At 37.4% G+C, this 23,912-nt stretch overlaps 27 non-coding genes across 27 annotated transcripts; all 27 read right to left on the minus strand.

The window, feature by feature from the left end:
• Window positions 1–667: 667 nt before the first annotated feature.
• On the minus strand, window positions 668–739 carry Trnah-gug (transfer RNA histidin (anticodon GUG)). Its single transcript has one exon. It is a non-coding gene; the product is annotated as a tRNA-His (tRNA).
• Window positions 740–1,550: 811 nt separating this feature from the next.
• On the minus strand, window positions 1,551–1,622 carry Trnah-gug (transfer RNA histidin (anticodon GUG)). Its single transcript has one exon. It is a non-coding gene; the product is annotated as a tRNA-His (tRNA).
• A 218-nt stretch (window positions 1,623–1,840) lies between these two features.
• On the minus strand, window positions 1,841–1,912 carry Trnah-gug (transfer RNA histidin (anticodon GUG)). The gene has a single exon. It is a non-coding gene; the product is annotated as a tRNA-His (tRNA).
• A 4,037-nt stretch (window positions 1,913–5,949) lies between these two features.
• On the minus strand, window positions 5,950–6,021 carry Trnah-gug (transfer RNA histidin (anticodon GUG)). Its single transcript has one exon. It is a non-coding gene; the product is annotated as a tRNA-His (tRNA).
• A 1,106-nt stretch (window positions 6,022–7,127) lies between these two features.
• Trnah-gug (transfer RNA histidin (anticodon GUG)) lies at window positions 7,128–7,199 on the minus strand. The gene has a single exon. It is a non-coding gene; the product is annotated as a tRNA-His (tRNA).
• A 220-nt stretch (window positions 7,200–7,419) lies between these two features.
• Window positions 7,420–7,491, minus strand: Trnah-gug (transfer RNA histidin (anticodon GUG)). Its single transcript has one exon. It is a non-coding gene; the product is annotated as a tRNA-His (tRNA).
• An 811-nt stretch (window positions 7,492–8,302) lies between these two features.
• Window positions 8,303–8,374, minus strand: Trnah-gug (transfer RNA histidin (anticodon GUG)). The gene has a single exon. It is a non-coding gene; the product is annotated as a tRNA-His (tRNA).
• An 807-nt stretch (window positions 8,375–9,181) lies between these two features.
• Window positions 9,182–9,253, minus strand: Trnah-gug (transfer RNA histidin (anticodon GUG)). Its single transcript has one exon. It is a non-coding gene; the product is annotated as a tRNA-His (tRNA).
• Window positions 9,254–10,064: 811 nt separating this feature from the next.
• Window positions 10,065–10,136, minus strand: Trnah-gug (transfer RNA histidin (anticodon GUG)). Its single transcript has one exon. It is a non-coding gene; the product is annotated as a tRNA-His (tRNA).
• A 4,319-nt stretch (window positions 10,137–14,455) lies between these two features.
• Trnah-gug (transfer RNA histidin (anticodon GUG)) lies at window positions 14,456–14,527 on the minus strand. The gene has a single exon. It is a non-coding gene; the product is annotated as a tRNA-His (tRNA).
• A 221-nt stretch (window positions 14,528–14,748) lies between these two features.
• Window positions 14,749–14,820, minus strand: Trnah-gug (transfer RNA histidin (anticodon GUG)). Its single transcript has one exon. It is a non-coding gene; the product is annotated as a tRNA-His (tRNA).
• A 518-nt stretch (window positions 14,821–15,338) lies between these two features.
• On the minus strand, window positions 15,339–15,410 carry Trnah-gug (transfer RNA histidin (anticodon GUG)). The gene has a single exon. It is a non-coding gene; the product is annotated as a tRNA-His (tRNA).
• Window positions 15,411–17,101: 1,691 nt separating this feature from the next.
• On the minus strand, window positions 17,102–17,173 carry Trnah-gug (transfer RNA histidin (anticodon GUG)). Its single transcript has one exon. It is a non-coding gene; the product is annotated as a tRNA-His (tRNA).
• A 978-nt stretch (window positions 17,174–18,151) lies between these two features.
• On the minus strand, window positions 18,152–18,223 carry Trnah-gug (transfer RNA histidin (anticodon GUG)). The gene has a single exon. It is a non-coding gene; the product is annotated as a tRNA-His (tRNA).
• Window positions 18,224–18,446: 223 nt separating this feature from the next.
• Trnah-gug (transfer RNA histidin (anticodon GUG)) lies at window positions 18,447–18,518 on the minus strand. The gene has a single exon. It is a non-coding gene; the product is annotated as a tRNA-His (tRNA).
• A 218-nt stretch (window positions 18,519–18,736) lies between these two features.
• Trnah-gug (transfer RNA histidin (anticodon GUG)) lies at window positions 18,737–18,808 on the minus strand. The gene has a single exon. It is a non-coding gene; the product is annotated as a tRNA-His (tRNA).
• A 222-nt stretch (window positions 18,809–19,030) lies between these two features.
• Window positions 19,031–19,102, minus strand: Trnah-gug (transfer RNA histidin (anticodon GUG)). Its single transcript has one exon. It is a non-coding gene; the product is annotated as a tRNA-His (tRNA).
• A 221-nt stretch (window positions 19,103–19,323) lies between these two features.
• Window positions 19,324–19,395, minus strand: Trnah-gug (transfer RNA histidin (anticodon GUG)). Its single transcript has one exon. It is a non-coding gene; the product is annotated as a tRNA-His (tRNA).
• Window positions 19,396–20,490: 1,095 nt separating this feature from the next.
• Trnah-gug (transfer RNA histidin (anticodon GUG)) lies at window positions 20,491–20,562 on the minus strand. The gene has a single exon. It is a non-coding gene; the product is annotated as a tRNA-His (tRNA).
• Window positions 20,563–20,784: 222 nt separating this feature from the next.
• Window positions 20,785–20,856, minus strand: Trnah-gug (transfer RNA histidin (anticodon GUG)). The gene has a single exon. It is a non-coding gene; the product is annotated as a tRNA-His (tRNA).
• A 227-nt stretch (window positions 20,857–21,083) lies between these two features.
• On the minus strand, window positions 21,084–21,155 carry Trnah-gug (transfer RNA histidin (anticodon GUG)). Its single transcript has one exon. It is a non-coding gene; the product is annotated as a tRNA-His (tRNA).
• A 510-nt stretch (window positions 21,156–21,665) lies between these two features.
• On the minus strand, window positions 21,666–21,737 carry Trnah-gug (transfer RNA histidin (anticodon GUG)). Its single transcript has one exon. It is a non-coding gene; the product is annotated as a tRNA-His (tRNA).
• An 800-nt stretch (window positions 21,738–22,537) lies between these two features.
• Trnah-gug (transfer RNA histidin (anticodon GUG)) lies at window positions 22,538–22,609 on the minus strand. Its single transcript has one exon. It is a non-coding gene; the product is annotated as a tRNA-His (tRNA).
• Window positions 22,610–22,831: 222 nt separating this feature from the next.
• Trnah-gug (transfer RNA histidin (anticodon GUG)) lies at window positions 22,832–22,903 on the minus strand. The gene has a single exon. It is a non-coding gene; the product is annotated as a tRNA-His (tRNA).
• A 227-nt stretch (window positions 22,904–23,130) lies between these two features.
• Trnah-gug (transfer RNA histidin (anticodon GUG)) lies at window positions 23,131–23,202 on the minus strand. The gene has a single exon. It is a non-coding gene; the product is annotated as a tRNA-His (tRNA).
• A 222-nt stretch (window positions 23,203–23,424) lies between these two features.
• On the minus strand, window positions 23,425–23,496 carry Trnah-gug (transfer RNA histidin (anticodon GUG)). The gene has a single exon. It is a non-coding gene; the product is annotated as a tRNA-His (tRNA).
• A 226-nt stretch (window positions 23,497–23,722) lies between these two features.
• Trnah-gug (transfer RNA histidin (anticodon GUG)) lies at window positions 23,723–23,794 on the minus strand. Its single transcript has one exon. It is a non-coding gene; the product is annotated as a tRNA-His (tRNA).
• Between the last annotated feature and the right edge of the window lie 118 nt (window positions 23,795–23,912).

Here is a 23,912-nt window from a genome sequence, read left to right on the forward strand (position 1 = left end):
GCATAGGACTGTTTTCTCTATCGAACGAACTCAATTTAATCGATGCAGAAGTACACGTTAACTTCCTATCACAGATTCGTCCAATGAAGTGACCAGGATTCGAACCTGGGTTATTGAGGCCACAACGCAATGTACTAACCACTATACGATCACGGCTGATATAAGATTGTTAACCATATATGTCTTGTTCAAAACACTCTGCTGCAATGCGATGATTAAGAAGTATATTTCGTTATGTTTGAAGTCGATACACAATATAATTCGGTTATTTAAAAAGAATAAACAAAATGAATGCATAGGATTGTTTTCTCTATCGAACGGAGACAATTTAATCGATACAGAAGTACACGTTAACTTCCTATCACAGATTCTACTAATGAAATGACCAGGATTCGAACCTGGGTTATTGCAGCCACAACGCAATGTACTAACCACTATACGATCACGGCTTATGTTAGATTGACTATACATGCCTTGTTCAAAACACTCTGCTGCAAGGCGATGATTAGGAAGTATATTACGTTATGTTTGAAGCCGATACACAACATAATTCGGTGATATAAAGAAAATAACAAAATTAATTCATAGGACTGTTTTCTCTAGCGAACGGAGATATTTTAATCGATACAGAAATATATGTTCACTTTCCTATCACTGATTCTTGTAATGCCGTGACCAGGATTCGAACCTGGGTTTTTGCGGCCACAACGCAATGTACTAACCACTATACGATCACGGCTGATAAAAGATTGTTAACCATATATGTCTTGTTCAAAACACTCTGCTGCAATGTGATGATTAAGAAGGATATTTCGTTATGTTTGAAGTCGATACGCAACATAATTCGGTTATTTAAAAAGAATAACCAAAATGAATGCATAGGACTGTTTTCTCTATGGAACGGAGACAATTTAATCGATACAGAAGTACACGTTAACTTCCTATCACAGATTCTTCTAATGAAATGACCAGGACTCGAACCTGGGTTATTGCGGTCACAACGCAATGTACTAACCACTATACGATCACGGCTCATATGAGATTGTTAACCATATATGTCTTGTTCAAAACACTCTGCTACAATGCGATGATTAAGAAGTAAATTTCGTTATGTTTGAAGTCGATACACAACATCTTTCGGTTATATAAAGAAAATAAACAAAATAAATGCATAGGACTGTTTTCTCTAGCGAACGGAGACAATTTAATTGATACAGAAGTACATGTTCACTATCCTATCACTGACTCTTGTAATGCCGTGACCAGGATTCGAACATGGGTTATTGCGGCCACAACGCAATGTACTAATCACTATACGATCACGGCCGATGTGAGATTGTTATCTGTATATGTCTTGTTCAAAGCACTGAGCTGCAATGCGTTGATTAAGAAATGTATTACGTTATGTTTGAAGTCGACACACAACATAATTCGGTGTAATAGAGAAAACAAGCAAAATTAAAGCATCAGGAGCTGTTCATCCAAGCGAACGGGGTCAATTTAATCGATACAGAAATATATGTTCACTTTCCTATCACTGATTCTTGTAATGCCGTGACCAGGATTCGAACCTGGGTTATGGCGGCCACAACGCAATGTACTAACCACTATACGATCACGGCTTATGTTAGATTGACTATACATGCCTTGTTCAACACACTCTGCTGCAAGGCGATGATTAAGAAGTATATTACGTTATGTTTGAAGCCGATACACAACATAATTCGGTGATATAAAGAAAATAACAAAATTAATTCATAGGACTGTTTTCTCTAGCGAACGGAGATATTTTAATCGATACAGAAATATATGTTCACTTTCTTATCACTGATTCTTGTAATGCCGTGACCAGGATTCGAACCTGGGTTTTTGCGGCCACAACGCAATGTACTAACCACTATACGATCACGGCTGATAAAAGATTGTTAACCATATATGTCTTGTTCAAAACACTCTGCTGCAATGCGATGATTAAGAAGGATATTTCGTTATGTTTGAAGTCGATACGCAACATAATTCGGTTATTTAAAAAGAATAAACAAAATGAATGCATAGGACTGTTTTCTCTATGGAACGGAGACAATTTAATCGATACAGAAGTACACGTTAACTTCCTATCACAGATTCTTCTAATGAAATGACCAGGACTCGAACCTGGGTTATTGCGGTCACAACGCAATGTACTAACCACTATACGATCACGGCTCATATGAGATTGTTAACCATATATGTCTTGTTCAAAACACTCTGCTACAATGCGATGATTAAGAAGTAAATTTCGTTATGTTTGAAGTCGATACACAACATCTTTCGGTTATATAAAGAAAATAAACAAAATAAATGCATAAGACTGTTTTCTCTAGCGAACGGAGACAATTTAATTGATACAGAAGTACATGTTCACTATCCTATCACTGACTCTTGTAATGCTGTGACCAGGATTCGAACATGGGTTATTGCGGCCACAACGCAATGTACTAATCACTATACGATCACGGCCGATGTGAGATTGTTATCTGTATATGTCTTGTTCAAAGCACTGAGCTGCAATGCGTTGATTAAGAAATGTATTACGTTATGTTTGAAGTCGACACACAACATAATTCGGTGTAATAGAGAAAACAAGCAAAATTAAAGCATCAGGAGCTGTTCATCCAAGCGAACGGGGTCAATTTAATCGATACAGAAATATATGTTCACTTTCCTATCACTGATTCTTGTAATGCCGTGCCCAGGCTTCGAACCTGGGTTATTGCGGCCACAACGCAATGTACTAACCACTATACGATCACGGCTGATATAAGATTGTTAACCATATGTGTCTTGTTCAAAACACTCTGCTGCAATGCGATGATTAAGAAGTATATTTCGTTATGTTTGAAGTCGATACACAACATAATTCGGTTATGTAAAAAGAATAAACAAAATGAATGCATAGGACTGTTTTCTCTATCGAACGGAGACAATTTAATCGATACAGAAGTACACGTTAACTTCCTATCACAGATTCTGCTAATGAAATGACCAGGATGCGAACCTGGGTTATTGCGGCCACAACGCAATGTACTAACCACTATACGATCACGGCTGATGTGAGATTGTTATCTATATATGTCTTGTTCAAAACACTGTGCTGCAATGCGTTGATTAAGAAATGTATTACGTTATGTTTGAAGTCGATTCACAACATAATTCGGTGTAATAGAAAAAACAAGCAAAATTAAAGCACCAAGAGCTGTTCATCCAAGCGAACGGGGTCAATTTAATCAATACAGAAATATATGTTCACTTTCCTATCACCGATTCTTGTAATGCCGTGACCAGGATTCGAACCTGGGTTATTGAGGCCCCAACGGAATGTACTAACCACTGTACGATCACGGTTTATGTGGGATAGACTATACATGCCTTGTTCAAAACACTCTGCTGCAAGGCGATGATTAAGAAGTATATCACGTTATGTTTGAAGCCGATACACAACATAATTCGGTGATATAAAGAAAATAACAAAATGAATTCATAGGACTGTTTTCTCTAGCGAACGGTGATATTTTAATCGATACAGAAGTATATGTTCACTTTCCTATCCCTGATTCTTGTAATGGCGTGACCAGGATTCGAACCTGGGTTATTGCGGCCACAACGCAATGTACTAACCATTATACGATCACGGCTGATGTGAGATTGTTATCTATATATGTCTTTTGTTTAAAACACTGTGCTGCAATGCGTTGATTAAGAAATGTATTACGTTATGTTTGAAGTCGATACACAACATAATTCGGTGTAATAGAGAAAACAAGCAAAATTAAAGCATCAAGAGCTGTTCATCCAAGCGAACGGGGTCAATTTAATCAATACAGAAATATATGTTCACTTTCCTATCACCGATTCTTGTAATGCCGTGACCAGGATTCGAACCTGGGTTATTGAGGCCACAACGGAATGTACTAACCACTATACAATCACGGCTTATGTTAGATTGACTATACATGCCTTGTTCAAAACACTCTGCTGCAAGGCGATGATTAAGAAGTATATTACGTTATGTTTGAAGCCGATACACAGCATAATTCGGTGATATAAAGAAAATAACAAAATTAATTCATAGGACTGTTTTCTCTAGCGAACGGAGATATTTTAATCGATACAGAAATATATGTTCACTTTCCTATCACAGATTCTTCTAATGAAATGACCAGGACTCGAATCTGGGTTACTGCAGTCACAACGCAATGTACTAACCATTATACGATCACGGCTCATATGAGATTGTTAACCATATATGTCTTGTTCAAAACACTCTGCTGCAATGCGATGATTAAGAAGTATATTTCGTTATGTTTGAAGTCGATACACAACATAATTCGGTTATGTAAAAAGAATAAACAAAATGAATACATAGGACTGTTTTCTCTATCGAACGGAGACAAGTTAATCGATATAGAAGTACACGTTAACTTTCTATCACAGATTCTGCTAATGAAATGACCAGGATGCGAACCTGGGTTATTGCGGCCACAACGCAATGTACTAACCACTATACGATCACGGCTGATGTGAGATTGTTATCTATATATGTCTTGTTCAAAACAGTGTGCTGCAATGCGTTGATTAAGAAATGTATTACGTTATGTTTGAAGTCGATACACAACATAATTCGGTGTAATAGAGAAAACAAGCAAAATTAAAGCATCAGGAGCTGTTCATCCAAGCGAACGGGGTCAATTTAATCAATACAGAAATATATGTTCACTTTCCTATCACCGATTCTTGTAATGCCGTGACCAGGATTCGAACCTGGGTTATTGAGGCCACAACGGAATGTACTAACCACTATACGATCACGGTTTATGTGGGATAGACTATACATGCCTTGTTCAAAGCACTCTGCTGCAAGGCGATGATTAAGAAGTATATCACGTTACGTTTGAGGCCGATACACAACATAATTCGGTGATATAAAGAAAATAACAAAATGTATTGATAGGACTGTTTTCTCTAGCGAACGGAGATATTTTAATCGATACAGACATATATGTTCACTTTCCTATCCCTGATTCTTGTAATGCCGTGACCAGGATTCGAACCTGGGTTATTGCGGCCACACGCAATGTACTAACCACTATACGATCACGGCTGATGTGAGATTGTTATCTGTATATGTCTTGTTCAAAACACTGAGCTGCAATGCGTTGATTAGGAAATATACTTCGTATGTTTGAAGTCAATACCCAACATAATTCGGTGTTGTAAAGAAAACGAACAAAATTAAAGCATCAGGAGCTGTTCATCCAAGCGAACGGGGTCAATTTAATCGATACAGAAATATATGTTCACTTTCCTATCACTGATTCTTGTAATGCCGTGACCAGGATTCGAACCTGGGTTATTGCGGCCACAAAGCAATGTACTAACCACTATACGATCACGCTGATATAAGATTGTTAACCATATATGTCTTGTTCAAAACACTCTGCTGCAATGCGATGATTAAGAAGTATATTTCGTTATGTTTGAAGTCGATACACAACATAATTCGGTTTTTTAAAAAGAATAAACAAAATGAATGCATAGGACTGTTTTCTCTATCGAACGGAGACAATTTAATCGATACAGAAGTACACGTTAACTTCCTATCACAGATTCTACTAATAAAATGACCAGGATTCGAACCTGGGTTATTGCGGCCACATCGCAATGTACTAACCACTATACGATCACGGCTGATATAAGATTGTTAACCATATATGTCTTGTTCAAAACACTCTGCTGCAATGCGATGATTAAGAAGTATATTTCGTTATGTTTGAAGTCGATACACAACATAATTCGGTTATTTAAAAAGAAAAAACAAAATGAATGCATAGGACTGTTTTCTCTAGCGAACGGAGATATTTTAATCGATACAGAAATATAGGTTCACTTTCCTATCACTGATTCTTGTAATGCCGTGACCAGGATTCGAACCTGGGTTATTGCGGCCACAACGCAATGTACTAACCACTATACGATCACGGCTGATATAAGATTGTTAACCATATATGTCTTGTTCAAAACACTCTGCTGCAATGCGATGATTAAGAAGTATATTTCGTTATGTTTGAAGTCGATACACAACATAATTCGGTTATTTAAAAAGAAAAAACAAAATGAATGCATAGGACTGTTTTCTCTATCGAACGAAGTCAATTTAATAGATACAGAAGTACACGTTAACTTCCTATCACAGATTCTTCCAATGAAATGTCCAGGATTCGAACCTGGGTTATTGCGGCCACAACGCAATGTACTAACCATCATACGATCACGGCTGATGTGAGATTGTTATCTATATATGTCTTGTTCAAAACACTGTGCTGCAATGAGTTGATTAAGAAATGTATTACGTTATGTTTGAAGTCGATACACAACATAATTCGGTGTAATAGAGAAAACAAGCAAAATTTAAGCATCAGGAGCTGCTCATCCAAGCGAACGGGGTCAATTTAATCGATACAGAAATATAAGTTCACTTTCCTATCACTGATTCTTGTAATGCCGTGACCAGGATTCGAACCTGGGTTATGGCGGATACAACGCAATGTACTAACCACTATACGATCACGGCTGATATAAGATTGTTAACCATATATGTCTTGTTCAAATCACTCTGCTGCAATGCGATGATTAAGAAGTATATTTCGTTATGTTTGAAGTCGATACGCAACATAGTTCGATTATTTAAAAAGAATAAACAAAATGAATGCATAGGACTGTTTTCTCTATGGAACGGAGACAATTTAATCGATACAGAAGTACACGTTAACTTCCTATCACAGATTCTTCTAATGAAATGACCAGGACTCGAACCTGGGTTATTGCGGCCACAACGCAACGTACTAACCACTATACGATCACGGCTCATATGAGATTGTTAACCATATATGTCTTGTTCAAAACACTCTGCTGCAATGCGATGATTAAGAAGTAAATTTCGTTATGTTTGAAGTCGATACACAACATCATTCGGCTATATAAAGAAAATAAACAAAATAAATGCATCAGGAGCTGTTCATCCAAGCGAACGGGGTCAATTTAATCGATACAGAAATATATGTTCACTTTCCTATCACTGATTCTTGTATTGCCGTGACCAGGATTCGAACCTGGGTTATTGCGGCCACAACGCAATGTACTAACCACTATACGATCACGGCTTATGTGACATTGACTATACATGCCTTGTTCAAAACACTCTGCTGCAAGGCGATGATTAAGAAGTATATTACGTTATGTTCGAAGCCGATACACAACATAATTCGGTGATATAAAGAAAATAACAAAATGAATTCATAGGACTGTTTTCTCTAGCGAACGGAGATATTTTAATTGATAAACAGAAATATATGTTCACTTTCCTATCACTTATTCTTGTAATGCCGTGACCAGGATTCGAACCTGGGTTATTGCGTCCACAACGCAATGTACTAACCACTATACGATCACGGCTGATATAAGATTGTTAACCATATATGTCTTGTTCAAAACACTCTGCTGCAATGCGATGATTAAGAAGTATATTTCGTTATGTTTGAAGTCGATACACAACATAATTCGGTTATTTAAAAAGAATAAACAAAATGAATGCATAGGACTGTTTTCTCTATCGAACGGAGACAATTTAATCGATACAGAAGTACACGTTAACTTCCTATCACAGATTCTACTATTGAAATGACCAGGATTCGAACCTGGGTTATTGCGGCCACAACGCAATGTACTAACCACTATACGATCACGGCTCATATGAGATTGTTAACCATATATGTCTTGTTCAAAACACCCTGCTGCAATGCGATGATTAAGAAGTAAATTTCGTTATGTTTGAAGTCGATACACAACATCATTCGGTTATATAAAGAAAATAAACAAAATAAATGCATAGGACTGTTTTCTCTAGCGAACGGAGACAATTTAATTGATACAGAAGTACATGTTTACTATCCTATCACTGGCTCTTGTAATGCCGTGACCAGGATTCGAACATGGGTTATTGCAGCCACAACGCAATGTACTAATCACTATACGATCACGGCTGATGTGAGATTGTTATCTGTATATGTCTTGTTCAAAGCACTGAGCTGCAATGCGTTGATTAAGAAATGTATTACGTTATGTTTGAAGTCGATACACAACATAATTCGGTGTAATAGAGAAAACAAGCAAAATTAAAGCATCAGGAGCTGTTCATCCAAGCGAACCGGGTCAATTTAATAGATACAGAAATATATGTTCACTTTCCTATCACTGATTCTTGTATTGCCGTGACCAGGATTCGAACCTGGGTTATTGCGGCCACAACGCAATGTACTAACCACTATACGATCACGGCTTATGTGACATTGACTATACATGCCTTGTTCAAAACACTCTGCTGCAAGGCGATGATTAAGAAGTATATTACGTTATGTTCGAAGCCGATACACGACATAATTCGGTGATATAAAGAAAATAAACAAAGTGAATTCATAGGACTGTTTTGTCTAGCAAACAGAGACATTTTAATCGATACAGAAATATATGTTCACTTTCCTATCACTGATTCTTGTAATGCTGTGACCAGGATTCGAACCGGGGTTACTGCGGCCACAACGCAATGTGCTAACTACTATACGACCACGGCTGATATAAGTTTGTTAACCATATATGTCTTGTTCAAACACTCTGCTGCAATGCGATGATTAAGAAGTATATTTCGTTATGTTTGAAGTCGATACACAACATAATTCGGTTATTTAAAAGTAAGAAACAAAATGAATGCATAGGACTGTTTTCTCTATCGAACGAACTCAATTTAATCGATGCAGAAGTACACGTTAACTTCCAATCACAGATTCGTCCAATGAAGTGCCCAGGATTCGAACCTGGGTTATTGCGGCCACAACGCAATGTACTAACCACTATACGATCACGGCTCATATGAGATTGTTAACCATATATGTCTTGTTCAAAACATTCTGCTGCAATGCGATGATTAAGAAGTATATTTCGTTATGTTTGAAGTCGATACACAACATAATTCGGTGTAATAGAGAAAACAAGCAAAATTAAAGCATCAGGAGCTGTTCATCCAAGCAAACGGGGTCAATTTAATCGATACAGAAATATATGTTCACTTTCCTATCACTGATTCTTGTAATGCCGTGACCAGGATTCGAACCTGGGTTAATGCGGCCACAACGCAGTGTACTAACCACTATACGATCACGGCTGATATAAGATTGTTAACCATATATGTCCTGTTCAAAACACTCTGCTGCAATGCGATGATTAAGAAGTATATTTCGTTATGTTTGAAGTCGATACGCAACATCATTCGGTTATTTAAAAAGAATAAACAAAATGAATGCATAGGACTGTTTTCTCTATGGAACGGAGACAATTTAATCGATACAGAAGTACACGTTAACTTCCTATCACAGATTCTTCTAATGAAATGACCAGGACTCGAACCTGGGTTATTGCAGCCACAACGCAATGTACTAACTACTATACGATCACGGCTCATATGAGATTGTTAACCATATATGTCTTGTTCAAAACACTCTGCTGCAATGCGATGATTAAGAAGTAAATTTCGTTATGTTTGAAGTCGATACACAACATCATTCGGTTATATAAAGAAAATAAACAAAATTAATGCATAGGACTGTTTTCTCTAGCGAACGGAGACAATTTAATTGATACAGAAGTACATGTTTACTATCCTATCACTGGCTCTTGTAATGCCGTGACCAGGATTCGAACATGGGTTATTGCAGCCACAACGCAATGTACTAATCACTATACGATCACGGCTGATGTGAGATTGTTATCTGTATATGTCTTGTTCAAAGCACTGAGCTGCAATGCGTTGATTAAGAAATGTATTACGTTATGTTTGAAGTCGATACACAACATAATTCGGTGTAATAGAGAAAACAAGCAAAATTAAAGCATCAGGAGCTGTTCATCCAAGCGAACGGGGTCAATTTAATAGATACAGAAATATATGTTCACTTTCCTATCACTGATTCTTGTAATGCCATGACCAGGATTCGAACCTGGGTTATTGCGGCCACAACGCAATGTACTAACCACTATACGATCACGGCTGATATAATATTGTTAACCATATATGTCTTGTTCAAAACACTCTGCTGCAATGCGATGATTAAGAAGTATATTTCGTTATGTTTGAAGTCGATACACAACATAATTCGGTTATTTAAAAAGAATAAACAAAATGAATGCATAGGACTGTTTTCTCTATCGAACGGAGACAATTTAATCGATACAGAAGTACACGTTAACTTCCTATCACAGATTCTACTAATGAAATGACCAGGATTCGAACCTGGGTTATTGCAGCCACAACGCAATGTACTAACCACTATACGATCACGGCTTATGTGAGATTGGCTATATATGCCTTGTTCAAAACACTCTGCTGCAAGGCGATGATTAAGACGTATATTACGTTATGTTTGAAGCCGATACACAACATAATTCGGTGATATAAAGAAAATAAACATGGTGAATTCATAGGACTGTTTTGTCTAGCGAACAGAGACATTTTAATCGATACAGAAATATATGTTCACTTTCCTATCACTGATTCTTGTAATGCTGTGACCAGGATTCGAACCGGGGTTACTGCGGCCACAACGCAATGTGCTAACCACTATACGATCACGGCTGATATAAGTTTGTTAACCATATATGTCTTGTTCAAAACACTCTGCTGCAATGCGATGATTAAGAAGTATATTTCGTTATGTTTGAAGTCGATACACAACATAATTCGGTTATTTAAAAAGAAGAAACAAAATGAATGCATAGGATTGTTTTCTCTATCGAACGGAGACAATTTAATCGATACAGAAGTACACGTTAACTTCCTATCACAGATTCTACTAATGAAATGACCAGGATTCGAACCTGGGTTATTGCAGCCACAACGCAATGTACTAACCACTATACGATCACGGCTTATGTTAGATTGACTATACATGCCTTGTTCAAAACACTCTGCTGCAAGGCGATGATTAGGAAGTATATTACGTTATGTTTGAAGCCGATACACAACATAATTCGGTTATTTAAAAAGAATAAACAAAATGAATGCATAGGACTGTTTTCTCTATGGAACGGAGACAATTTAATCGATACAGAAGTACACGTTAACTTCCTATCACAGATTCTTCTAATGAAATGACCAGGACTCGAACCTGGGTTATTGCGGTCACAACACAATGTACTAACCACTATACGATCACGGCTCATATGAGATTGTTAACCATATATGTCTTGTTCAAAACACTCTGCTACAATGCGATGATTAAGAAGTAAATTTCGTTATGTTTGAAGTCGATACACAACATCTTTCGGTTATATAAAGAAAATAAACAAAATAAATGCATAGGACTGTTTTCTCTAGCAAACGGAGACAATTTAATTGATACAGAAGTACATGTTCACTATCCTATCACTGACTCTTGTAATGCCGTGACCAGGATTCGAACATGGGTTATTGCGGCCACAACGCAATGTACTAATCACTATACGATCATGGCCGATGTGAGATTGTTATCTGTATATGTCTTGTTCAAAGCACTGAGCTGCAATGCGTTGATTAAGAAATGTATTACGTTATGTTTGAAGTCGACACACAACATAATTCGGTGTAATAGAGAAAACAAGCAAAATTAAAGCATCAGGAGCTGTTCATCCAAGCGAACGGGGTCAATTTAATCGATACAGAAATATATGTTCACTTTCCTATCACTGATTCTTGTAATGCCGTGACCAGGATTCGAACCTTGGTTATGGCGGCCCCAACGCAATGTACTAACCACTATACGATCACGGCTTATGTTAGATTGACTATACATGCCTTGTTCAACACACTCTGCTGCAAGGCGATGATTAAGAAGTATATTACGTTATGTTTGAAGCCGATACACAACATAATTCGGTGATATAAAGAAAATAACAAAATTAAATCATAGGACTGTTTTCTCTAGCGAACGGAGATATTTTAATCGATACAGAAATATATGTTCACTTTCCTATCACTGATTCTTGTAATGCCGTGCCCAGGCTTCGAACCTGGGTTATTGCGGCCACAACGCAATGTACTAACCACTATACGATCACGGCTGATATAAGATTGTTAACCATATGTGTCTTGTTCAAAACACTCTGCTGCAATGCGATGATTAAGAAGTATATTTCGTTATGTTTGAAGTCGATACACAACATAATTCGGTTATGTAAAAAGAATAAACAAAATGAATGCATAGGACTGTTTTCTCTATCGAACGGAGACAATTTAATCGATACAGAAGTACACGTTAACTTCCTATCACAGATTCTGCTAATGAAATGACCAGGATGCGAACCTGGGTTATTGCGGCCACAACGCAATGTACTAACCACTGTACGATCACGGTTTATGTGGGATAGACTATACATGCCTTGTTCAAAACACTCTGCTGCAAGGCGATGATTAAGAAGTATATCACGTTATGTTTGAAGCCGATACACAACATAATTCGGTGATATAAAGAAAATAACAAAATGAATTCATAGGACTGTTTTCTCTAGCGAACGGTGATATTTTAATCGATACAGAAGTATATGTTCACTTTCCTATCCCTGATTCTTGTAATGCCGTGACCAGGATTCGAACATGGGTTATTGCAGCCGCAACGCAATGTACTAACCATTATACGATCACGGCTGATGTGAGATTGTTATCTATATATGTCTTTTGTTTAAAACACTGTGCTGCAATGCGTTGATTAAGAAATGTATTACCTTATGTTTGAAGTCGATACACAACATAATTCGGTGTAATAGAGAAAACAAGCAAAATTAAAGCATCAAGAGCTGTTCATCCAAGCGAACGGGGTCAATTTAATCAATACAGAAATATATGTTCACTTTCCTATCACCGATTCTTGTAATGCCGTGACCAGGATTCGAACCTGGGTTATTGAGGCCACAACGGAATGTACTAACCACTATACCATCACGGCTTATGTTAGATTGACTATACATGCCTTGTTCAAAACACTCTGCTGCAAGGCGATGATTAAGAAGTATATTACGTTATGTTAGAAGCCGATACACAGCATAATTCGGTGATATAAAGAAAATAACAAAATTAATTCATAGAACTGTTTTCTCTAGCGAACGGAGATATTTTAATCGATACAGAAATATATGTTCACTTTCCTATCACAGATTCTTCTAATGAAATGACCAGGACTCGAATCTGGGTTACTGTGGTCACAACGCAATGTACTAACCACTATACGATCACGGCTCATATGAGATTGTTAACCATATATGTCTTGTTCAAAACACTCTGCTGCAATGCGATGATTAAGAAGTATATTTCGTTATGTTTGAAGTCGATACACAACATAATTCGGTTATGTAAAAAGAATAAACAAAATGAATGCATAGGACTGTTTTCTCTATCGAACGGAGACAAGTTAATCGATATAGAAGTACACGTTAACTTCCTATCACAGATTCTGCTAATGAAATGACCAGGATGCGAACCTGGGTTATTGCGGCCACAACGCAATGTACTAACCACTATACGATCACGGCTGATGTGAGATTGTTATCTATATATGTCTTGTTCAAAACACTGTGCTGCAATGCGTTGATTAAGAAATGTATTACGTTATGTTTGAAGTCGATACACAACATAATTCGGTGCAATAGAGAAAACAAGCAAAATTAAAGCATCAGGAGCTGTTCATCCAAGCGAACGGGGTCAATTTAATCAATACAGAAATATATGTTCACTTTCCTATCACCGATTCTTGTAATGCCGTGACCAGGATTCGAACCTGGGTTATTGAGGCCACAACGGAATGTACTAACCACTATACGATCACGGTTTATGTGGGATAGACTATACATGCCTTGTTCAAAGCACTCTGCTGCAAGGCGATGATTAAGAAGTATATCACGTTACGTTTGAGGCCGATACACAACATAATTCGGTGATATAAAGAACATAACAAAATGAATTGAAAGGACTGTTTTCTCTAGCGAACGGAGATATTTTAATCGATACAGACATATATGTTCACTTTCCTATCCCTGATTCTTGTAATGCCGTGACCAGGATTCGAACCTGGGTTATTGCGGCCACACGCAATGTACTAACCACTATACGATCACGGCTGATGTGAGATTGTTATCTGTATATGTCTTGTTCAAAACACTGAGCTGCAATGCGTTGATTAGGAAATATACTTCGTATGTTTGAAGTCAATACCCAACATAATTCGGTGTTGTAAAGAAAACGAACAAAATTAAAGCATCAGGAGCTGTTCATCCAAGCGAACGGGGTCAATTTAATCGATACAGAAATATATGTTCACTTTCCTATCACTGATTCTTGTAATGCCGTGACCAGGATTCGAACCTGGGTTATTGCGGCCACAACGCAATGTACTAACCACTATACGATCACGGCTGATATAAGTTTGTTAACCATATATGTCTTCTTCAAAACACTCTGCTGCAATGCGATGATTAAGATATAAATTTCGTTATGTTTGAAGTCGATACACAACATCTTTCGGTTATATAAAGAAAATAAACAAAATAAATGCATATGACTGTTTTCTCTAGCGCACGGGGTCAATTTAATCAATACAGAAGTACACGTTAACTACCTATCACAGATTCTGGGAATGCCGTGACCAGGATTCGAACGTGGGTTATTGCGGCCACAACGCAATGTACTAACCACTATACCATCACGGCTGATATAAGATTGTTAACCATATACGTCTTGTTCGAAACACTCTGCTACAATGCGATGATTAAGAAGTATACTACGTTATGTTTGACGTCGATACACAACATAATTCGGTGATATAAAGAAAAAAAACCAAATGAAATCATAGGACTGTTTTCTCTAGCGAACAGAGAAATTTTAATCGATACAGAAATATATGTTCACTTTCCTATCACTGATTCCTGTAATGCCGTGACCAGGATTCGAAACTGGGTTATTGAGGTCACAACGCAATGTACTAACCACTATACGATCACGGCTGATGTGAGATTGTTATCGATATATGTTTTGTTCAAAACACTGTGCTGCAATGCGTTGATTAAGAAATGTATTACGTTATGTTTGAAGTCGATACACAATATAATTCGATGTAATAGAGAAAGCAAGCAAAATTAAAGCATCAGGAGCTGTTCATCCAAGCGAACGGGGTCAATTTAATCGATACAGAAATATATGTTCACTTTCCTATCACTGACTCTTGTAATGCCGTGACCAGGATTCGAACCTGGGTTATTGCGGCCACAACGCAATGTACTAACCACTATACGATCACGGCTGATATAAGATTGTTAACCATATATGTCTTGTTTAAAACACTCTGCTGCAATGCAATGATTAAGAAGTATATTTCGTTATGTTTGAAGTCTATACACAACATAATTCGGTTATTTAAAAAGAATAAACAAAATGAATGCATAGGACTGTTTTCTCTATCGAACGGAGACAATTTAATCGATACAGAAGTGCACGTTAACTTCCAATCACAGATTCTTCTAATGAAATGACCAGGATTCGATCCTGGGTTATTGCGGCCACAACGCAATGTACTAACCACTATACGATGACGGCTGATGTGAGATTGTTATCTATATATGTCTTGTTCAAAACACTGTGCTGCAATGCGTTGATTAAGAAATGTATTACGTTATGTTTGAAATCGATACACAACATAATTCGGTGTAATAGAAAAAACAAGCGAAGTTAAATCATCAGAAGCTGTTCATCCAAGCAAACGGAGTCAATTTAATCGATACAGAAGTACACGTTAACTTCCTATCACAGATTCTGCTAATGAAATGACCAGGATGCGAACCTGGGTTATTGCGGCCACAACGCAATGTACTAACCACTATACGATCACGGCTGATGTGAGATTGTTATCTATATATGTCTTGTTCAAAACACTGTGCTGCAATGCGTTGATTAAGAAATGTATTACGTTATGTTTGAAGTCGATACACAACATAATTCGGTGTTGTAAAGAAAACGAACAAAATTAAAGCATCAGGAGCTGTTCATCCAAGCGCACGGGGTCAATTTAATCAATACAGAAGTACACGTTAACTACCTATCACAGATTCTGGGAATGCCGTGACGAGGATTCGAACGTGGGTTATTGCGGCCACAACGCAATGTACTAACCACTATACGATCAGGGCTGATATAAGATTGTTAACCATATACGTCTTGTTCGAAACACTCTGCTACAATGCGATGATTAAGAAGTATACTACGTTATGTTTGACGTCGATACACAACATAATTCGGTGATATAAAGAAAAAAAACAAAATGAATTCATAGGACTGTTTTCTTTAGCGAACAGAGAAATTTTAATCGATACAGAAATATATGTTCACTTTCCAATCACTGGTTCCTGTAATGCCGTAACCAGGATTTGCACCTGGGTTACTGCGGCCACAACGCAATGTACTAACAACTACACGATCACGGCTAATGTGATAATATCAACTATGCATGTCTTGTTCAAAACACTCTGCTGAAATGCGTTGAATAAGAAGCATGTTTCGTTATGTTTGAAGTCGATACACAACATAATTCCGTATAATAGAGAAAACAAGCAAAATTAAAGCATCAGGAGCTGTTCATCCAAGCGAACGGTGTCAATTTAATCGATACGGAAGTATATGTTCACTTTCCTAACACTGATTCTTGTAATGCCGTGACTAGGATTCGAACCTGGGTTATTGCGGCCAAAACGCAATGTACTAACCACTATACGATCACGGCTTATGTGAGATTAACTATACATGCCTTGTTCAAAACACTCTGCTGCAAGGCGATGATTAAGAAGTATATTACGTTATGTTTGAAGCCGATACACAACATAATTCGGTGATATAAAGAAAAAAACAAAATGAATTCAATAGACTGTTTTCTCTAGCGAACAGAGACATTTTAATCGATACAGAAATATATGTTCACTTTCCTATCACTGATTCTTGTAATGCCGTGACCAGGATTCGAACCTGGGTTATTGCAGCCACAACGCAATGTACTAACCACTATACGATCACGGCGGATATGGCATTGTTTTGTTATAGAGAAAAGAAACAAAATTAAAACATCAGGAGCTGTTCATCCAACCGAACGGCGAAAATTTGATCGATACAGAAGTACACGTTAACTTCCTATCACAGATTCTGGTAATGCCGTGACCAGGATGTGAACCTGTGTTATTGGCGCGACAAAACATTGTACTAACCACTATACGATCACGCCTAATGTGAGATTCTCAACTATGTATGTCTTGTTTAAAACACTTTGCTGCAATGCGTTGAATAAGAAGCATGTTTTGTTATGTTTGAAGTCGATACCCAACATAATTCGGTGTTTTAAAGAAAACAAGCAAAATTAAAGCTTCAGGAGCTCTTCATAAAAAGCGAACGGGCTGAATTAAATCGATACAGAAGTACACGTTAACTTCCTATCACAGATTCTGGCAATGGCGTGACCAGGATTCGAACCGGGCTTATACGGCTAAGCGAGATTGTTAACTATAGATGTCTTGTTCAAAACACGCTGCTGGAATGCTTGATTAAGAAATACATTTCGTTACGTTTGAAGTCGATACATAACATAATTTGGTGTTATAAATAAAAGAAGCAACATTAATGCATAGGAAGTGTTTACCCTAGCGAACGGAAAAAATTTATTCGACACGGAAATACATGTTCACTTTCTTATCACTGATTCTTGTAATGCCGTATCCAGGATTTGCACCTGGGTTATTGCGGCCACAACGCAATGTACTAACAACTATACGATCACGGCTAATGTGATATTGTTAGCTATATATGTCTTGTTCAAAACACTCTGCTGCAATGCGTTGAATAAGAAGTGTGTTTCGTTATGTTTGAAGTCCATACTCAGCACAATTCGGTGTTATAAAGAAAACAAGCGAAATTAAAGCATCAGGAGCTGTTAATAAAAAGCGAACGGGGTGAATTTAATCGATACAGAAGTACACGTTAACTTCCTATCACAGATTCTGGCAACGCCGTGACCAGGATTTGAACCTGGGTTATTGCGGCCACAACGCAATATACTAACCACTATACGATCACGGCTGATGTGAGATTGTTATGTATATATGTCTTGTTCAAAACAATGTGCTGCAATGCGTTGATTAAGAAATGTATTACGTTAGGTTTGAAGTCGATACACAACATAATTCGGTGTAATAGAGAAAACAAGCAAAATTAAAGCATCAGGAGCTGTTCATCCAAACGAACGGGGTCATTTTATTCTATACAGAAGTACACGTTAACTTCATATCACAAATTCTGGTAATGCCGTGACCAGGATTCGAACCTGGGTTATTGCGACCACAACGCAATGTACTAACCACTATACGATCACGGCTTATGTGAGATTGACTATACATGCCTTGTTCAAAACACTCTGCTGCAAGGCGATGATTAAGAAGTATATTACGTTATGTTTGAAGTCGATACACAACATAATTCGGTGATATAAAGAAAATAACAAAATGAATTCATAGGACTGTTTTCTCTAGCGAACGGAGACAATTTAATCGATACAGAAGTACATGTTCACTATCCTATCACTGACTCTTGTAATGCCGTGACCAGGATTCGAACCTGGGTTATTGCGGCCACAACGCAATGTACTAACCACTATACGATCACGGCTTATGTGGTATTGTTAACTATATATGCCTTGTTCAAAACACTCTGCTGCAATGCCTTGATTAAGAAATATATTTCGTTATGTTTGAAGTCGATACACAACATAATTCCGTGTTGTAAAGAAAGTAAACAAAATAATTGCACAGGACTGTTTTCTCTAGCGAACGGAGACAATTTAATCAATACAGAAGTACATGTTTACTATCCTATCACTGACTCTTGTAATGCCGTGACCAGGATTCGAACCTGGGTTATTGCGGCCACAACGCAATGTACTAACCACTATACGATCACGGCTTATGTGGTATTGTTAACTATATATGCCTTGTTCAAAACACTCTGCTGCAATGCCTTGATTAAGAAATATATTACGTTATGTTTGAAGTCGATACACAACATAATTCGGTTATATAAAGAAAATAACAAAATGAATTCATAGGACTGTTTTCTCTAGCGAACGGAGACAATTTAATCAATACAGAAGTACATGTTTACTATCCTATCACTGACTCTTGTAATGCCGTGACCAGGATTCGAACCTGGGTTATTGCAGCCACAACGCAATGTACTAACCACTATACGATCACGGCTGATGTGAGATAGTTATGTATATATGTCTTGTTCAAAACACTGTGCTGCAATGCGTTGATTAAGAAATGTATTACGTTATGTTTGAAGTCGATACACAACATAATTCGGTGTAATAGAGAAAACAAGCAAAATTAAAGCATCAGGAGCTGTTCATCCAAACGAACGGGGTCAATTTATTCTATACAGAAGTACACGTTAACTTCATATCACAAATTCTGGTAATGCCGTGACCAGGATTAGAACCTGGGTTATTGCGGCCACAACGCATTGTACTAACCACTATACGATCAGGGCTCATGTCATATTGTTAACTATACATGCCTTGTTCAAAACACTCTGCTGCAATGCGATGATTAAGAAGTATACTACGTTATGTTTGAAGTCGATACACAACATAATTCGGCGATATAAAGAAAATAAACAAAATGAATTCATAGGACTGTTTTCTCTAGCGAACAGAGACATCTTAATCGATACAGAAGTACACGTTAACTTCATATCACAAATTCTGGTAATGCCGTGACCAGGATTCGAACCTGGGTTATTACGACCACAACGCAATGTACTAACCACTGTACGATCACCGCTTATGTGAGATTGACTATACATGCCTTGTTCAAAACACTCTGCTGCAATGCGATGATTAAGAAGTATATTACGTTATGTTTGAAGTCGATACACAACATAATTCGTTGATATAGAGAAAATAACAAAATGAATTCATAGGACTGTTTTCTCTAGCGAACGGATACAATTTAATCGATACAGAAGTACACGTTAACTTCATATCACAGATTCTGGTAATGCCGTGACCAGGATTCAAACATGGGTTATTGCGACCACAACGCAATGTACTAACCACTATACGATCACGGCTTATGTGAGATTGACTATACATGCCTTGTTCAAAACACTCTGCTGCAAGGCGATGATTAAGAAGTATATTACGTTATGTTTGAAGTCGATACACAACATAATTCGGTGATATAAAGAAAATAACAAAATGAATTCATAGGACTGTTTTCTCTAGCGAACGGAGACAATTTAATCGCTACAGAAGTACATATTCACTATCCTATCACTGACTCTTGTAATGCCGTGACCAGGATTCGAACCTGGGTTATTGCGGCCACAACGCAATGTACTAACCACTATACGATCACGGCTTATGTGGTATTGTTAACTATATATGCCTTTTTCAAAACACTCTGCTGCAATGCCTTGATTAAGAAATATATTTCGTTATGTTTGAAGTCGATACACAACATAATTCCGTGTTATAAAGAAAGTAAACACAATAAATACACAGGACTTTTTTCTCTAGCGAACGGAGACAATTTAATCGATACAGAAGTACATGTTCACTATCCTATCACTGACTCTTGTAATGCCGTGACCAGGATTCGAACCTGGGTTATTGCGGCCACAACGCAATGTACTAACCACTATACGATCACGGCTGATGTGAGATAGTTATGTATATATGTCTTTTATAAAAAAAAAAAGTGCTGCAATGCGTTGATTAAGAAATGTATTACGTTATGTTTGAAGTCGATACACAACATAATTCGGTGTAATAGAGAAAACAAGCAAAATTAAAGCATCAGGAGCTGTTCATCCAAACGAACGGCGTCAATTTAATCGATACAGAAGTACATGTTCACTATCCTATCACTGACTCTTGTAATGCCGTGACCAGGATTCGAACCTGGGTTATTTCGGCCACAACGCAATGTACTAACCACTATACGATCACGGCTGAGGTGAGATTTTTATGTATATATGTCTTGTTCAAAACACTGTGCTGCAATGCGTTGATTAAGAAGTATATTACGTTATGTTTGAAGTCGATACACAACATAATTCGTTGATATAGAGAAAATAACAAAATGAATTCATAGGACTGTTTTCTCTAGCGAACGGATACAATTTAATCGATACAGAAGTGCACGTTAACTTCATATCACAGATTCTGGTAATGCCGTGACCAGGATTCAAACATGGGTTATTGCGACCACAACGCAATGTACTAACCACTATACGATCACGGCTTATGTGAGATTGACTATACATGCCTTGTTCAAAACACTCTGCTGCAAGGCGATGATTAAGAAGTATATTACGTTATGTTTGAAGTCGATACACAACATAATTCGGTGATATAAAGAAAATAACAACATGAATTCATAGGACTGTTTTCTCTAGCGAACAGAGACAATTTAATCGCTAAAGAAGTACATATTCACTATCCTATCACTGACTCTTGTAATGCCGTGACCAGGATTCGAACCTGGGTTATTGCGGCCACAACGCAATGTACTAACCAATATACGATCACGGCTTATGTGGTATTGTTAACTATATATGCCTTTTTCAAAACACTCTGCTGCAATGCGATGATTAAGAAGTATACTACGTTATGTTTGAAGTCGATACACAACATAATTCGGCGATATAAAGAAAATAAACAAAATTAATTCATAGGACTGTTTTCTCTAGCGAACAGAGACATTTTAATCGATACAGAAGTACACGTTAACTTCATATCACAAATTCTGGTAATGCCGTGACCAGGATTCGAACCTGGGTTATTACGACCACAACGCAATGTACTAACCACTGTACGATCACCGCTTATGTGAGATTGACTATACATGCCTTGTTCAAAACACTCTGCTGCAATGCGATGATTAAGAAGTATATTACGTTATGTTTGAAGTCGATACACAACATAATTCGTTGATATAGAGAAAATAACAAAATGAATTCATAGGACTGTTTTCTCTAGCGAACGGATACAATTTAATCGATACAGAAGTACACGTTAACTTCATATCACAGATTCTGGTAATGCCGTGACCAGGATTCAAACATGGGTTATTGCGACCACAACGCAATGTACTAACCACTATACGATCACGGCTTATGTGAGATTGACTATACATGCCTTGTTCAAAACACTCTGCTGCAAGGCGATGATTAAGAAGTATATTACGTTATGTTTGAAGTCGATACACAACATAATTCGGTGATATAAAGAAAATAACAAAATGAATTCATAGGACTGTTTTCTCTAGCGAACGGAGACAATTTAATCGCTACAGAAGTACATATTCACTATCCTATCACTGACTCTTGTAATGCCGTGACCAGGATTCGAACCTGGGTTATTGCGGCCACAACGCAATGTACTAACCACTATACGATCACGGCTTATGTGGTATTGTTAACTATATATGCCTTTTTCAAAACACTCTGCTGCAATGCCTTGATTAAGAAATATATTTCGTTATGTTTGAAGTCGATACACAACATAATTCCGTGTTATAAAGAAAGTAAACAAAATAAATGCACAGGACTTTTTTCTCTAGCGAACGGAGAAAATTTAATCGATACAGAAGTACATGTTCACTATCCTATCACTGACTCTTGTAATGCCGTGACCAGGATTCGAACCTGGGTTATTGCGGCCACAACGCAATGTACTAACCACTATACGATCACGGCTGACGCGAGATAGTTATGTATATATGTCTTTTATAAAAAAAAAAAGTGCTGCAATGCGTTGATTAAGAAATGTATTACGTTATGTTTGAAGTCGATACACAACATAATTCGGTGTAATAGAGAAAACAAGCAAAATTAAAGCATCAGGAGCTGTTCATCCAAACGAACGGCGTCAATTTAATCGATACAGAAGTACATGTTCACTATCCTATCACTGACTCTTGTAATGCCGTGACCAGGATTCGAACCTGGGTTTTTTCGGCCACAACGCAATGTACTAACCACTATACGATCACGGCTTATGTGGTATTGTTAACTATATATGCCTTTTTCAAAACACTCTGCTGCAATGCCTTGATTAAGAAATATATTTCGTTATGTTTGAAGTCGATACACAACATAATTCCGTGTTATAAAGAAAGTAAACAAAATAAATGCACAGGACTTTTTTCTCTAGCGAACGGAGACAATTTAATCGATACAGAAGTACATGTTCACTATCCCATCACTGACTCTTGTAATGCCGTGACCAGGATTCGAACCTGGGTTATTGCGGCCACAACGCAATGTACTAACCACTATACGATCACGGCTGATGTGAGATAGTTATGTATATATGTCTTTTATAAAAAAAAAAGTGCTGCAATGCGTTGATTAAGAAATGTATTACGTTATGTTTGAAGTCGATACACAACATAATTCGGTGTAATAGAGAAAACAAGCAAAATTAAAGCATCAGGAGCTGTTCATCCAAACGAACGGCGTCAATTTAATCGATACAGAAGAACATGTTCACTATCCTATCACTGACTCTTGTAATGCCGTGACCAGGATTCGAACCTGGGTTATTTCGGCCACAACGCAATGTACTAACCACTATACGATCACGGCTGAGGTGAGATTGTTATGTATATATGTCTTGTTCAAAACACTGTGCTGCAATGCGTTGATTAAGAAATGTATTACGTTATGCTTGAAGTCGATACACAACATAATTCGGTGTAATAGA

The sequence above is a fragment of the Hydractinia symbiolongicarpus genome, chromosome 5, assembly GCF_029227915.1.
Source record: "Hydractinia symbiolongicarpus strain clone_291-10 chromosome 5, HSymV2.1, whole genome shotgun sequence".
Lineage (NCBI taxonomy): Eukaryota > Metazoa > Cnidaria > Hydrozoa > Anthoathecata > Hydractiniidae > Hydractinia > Hydractinia symbiolongicarpus.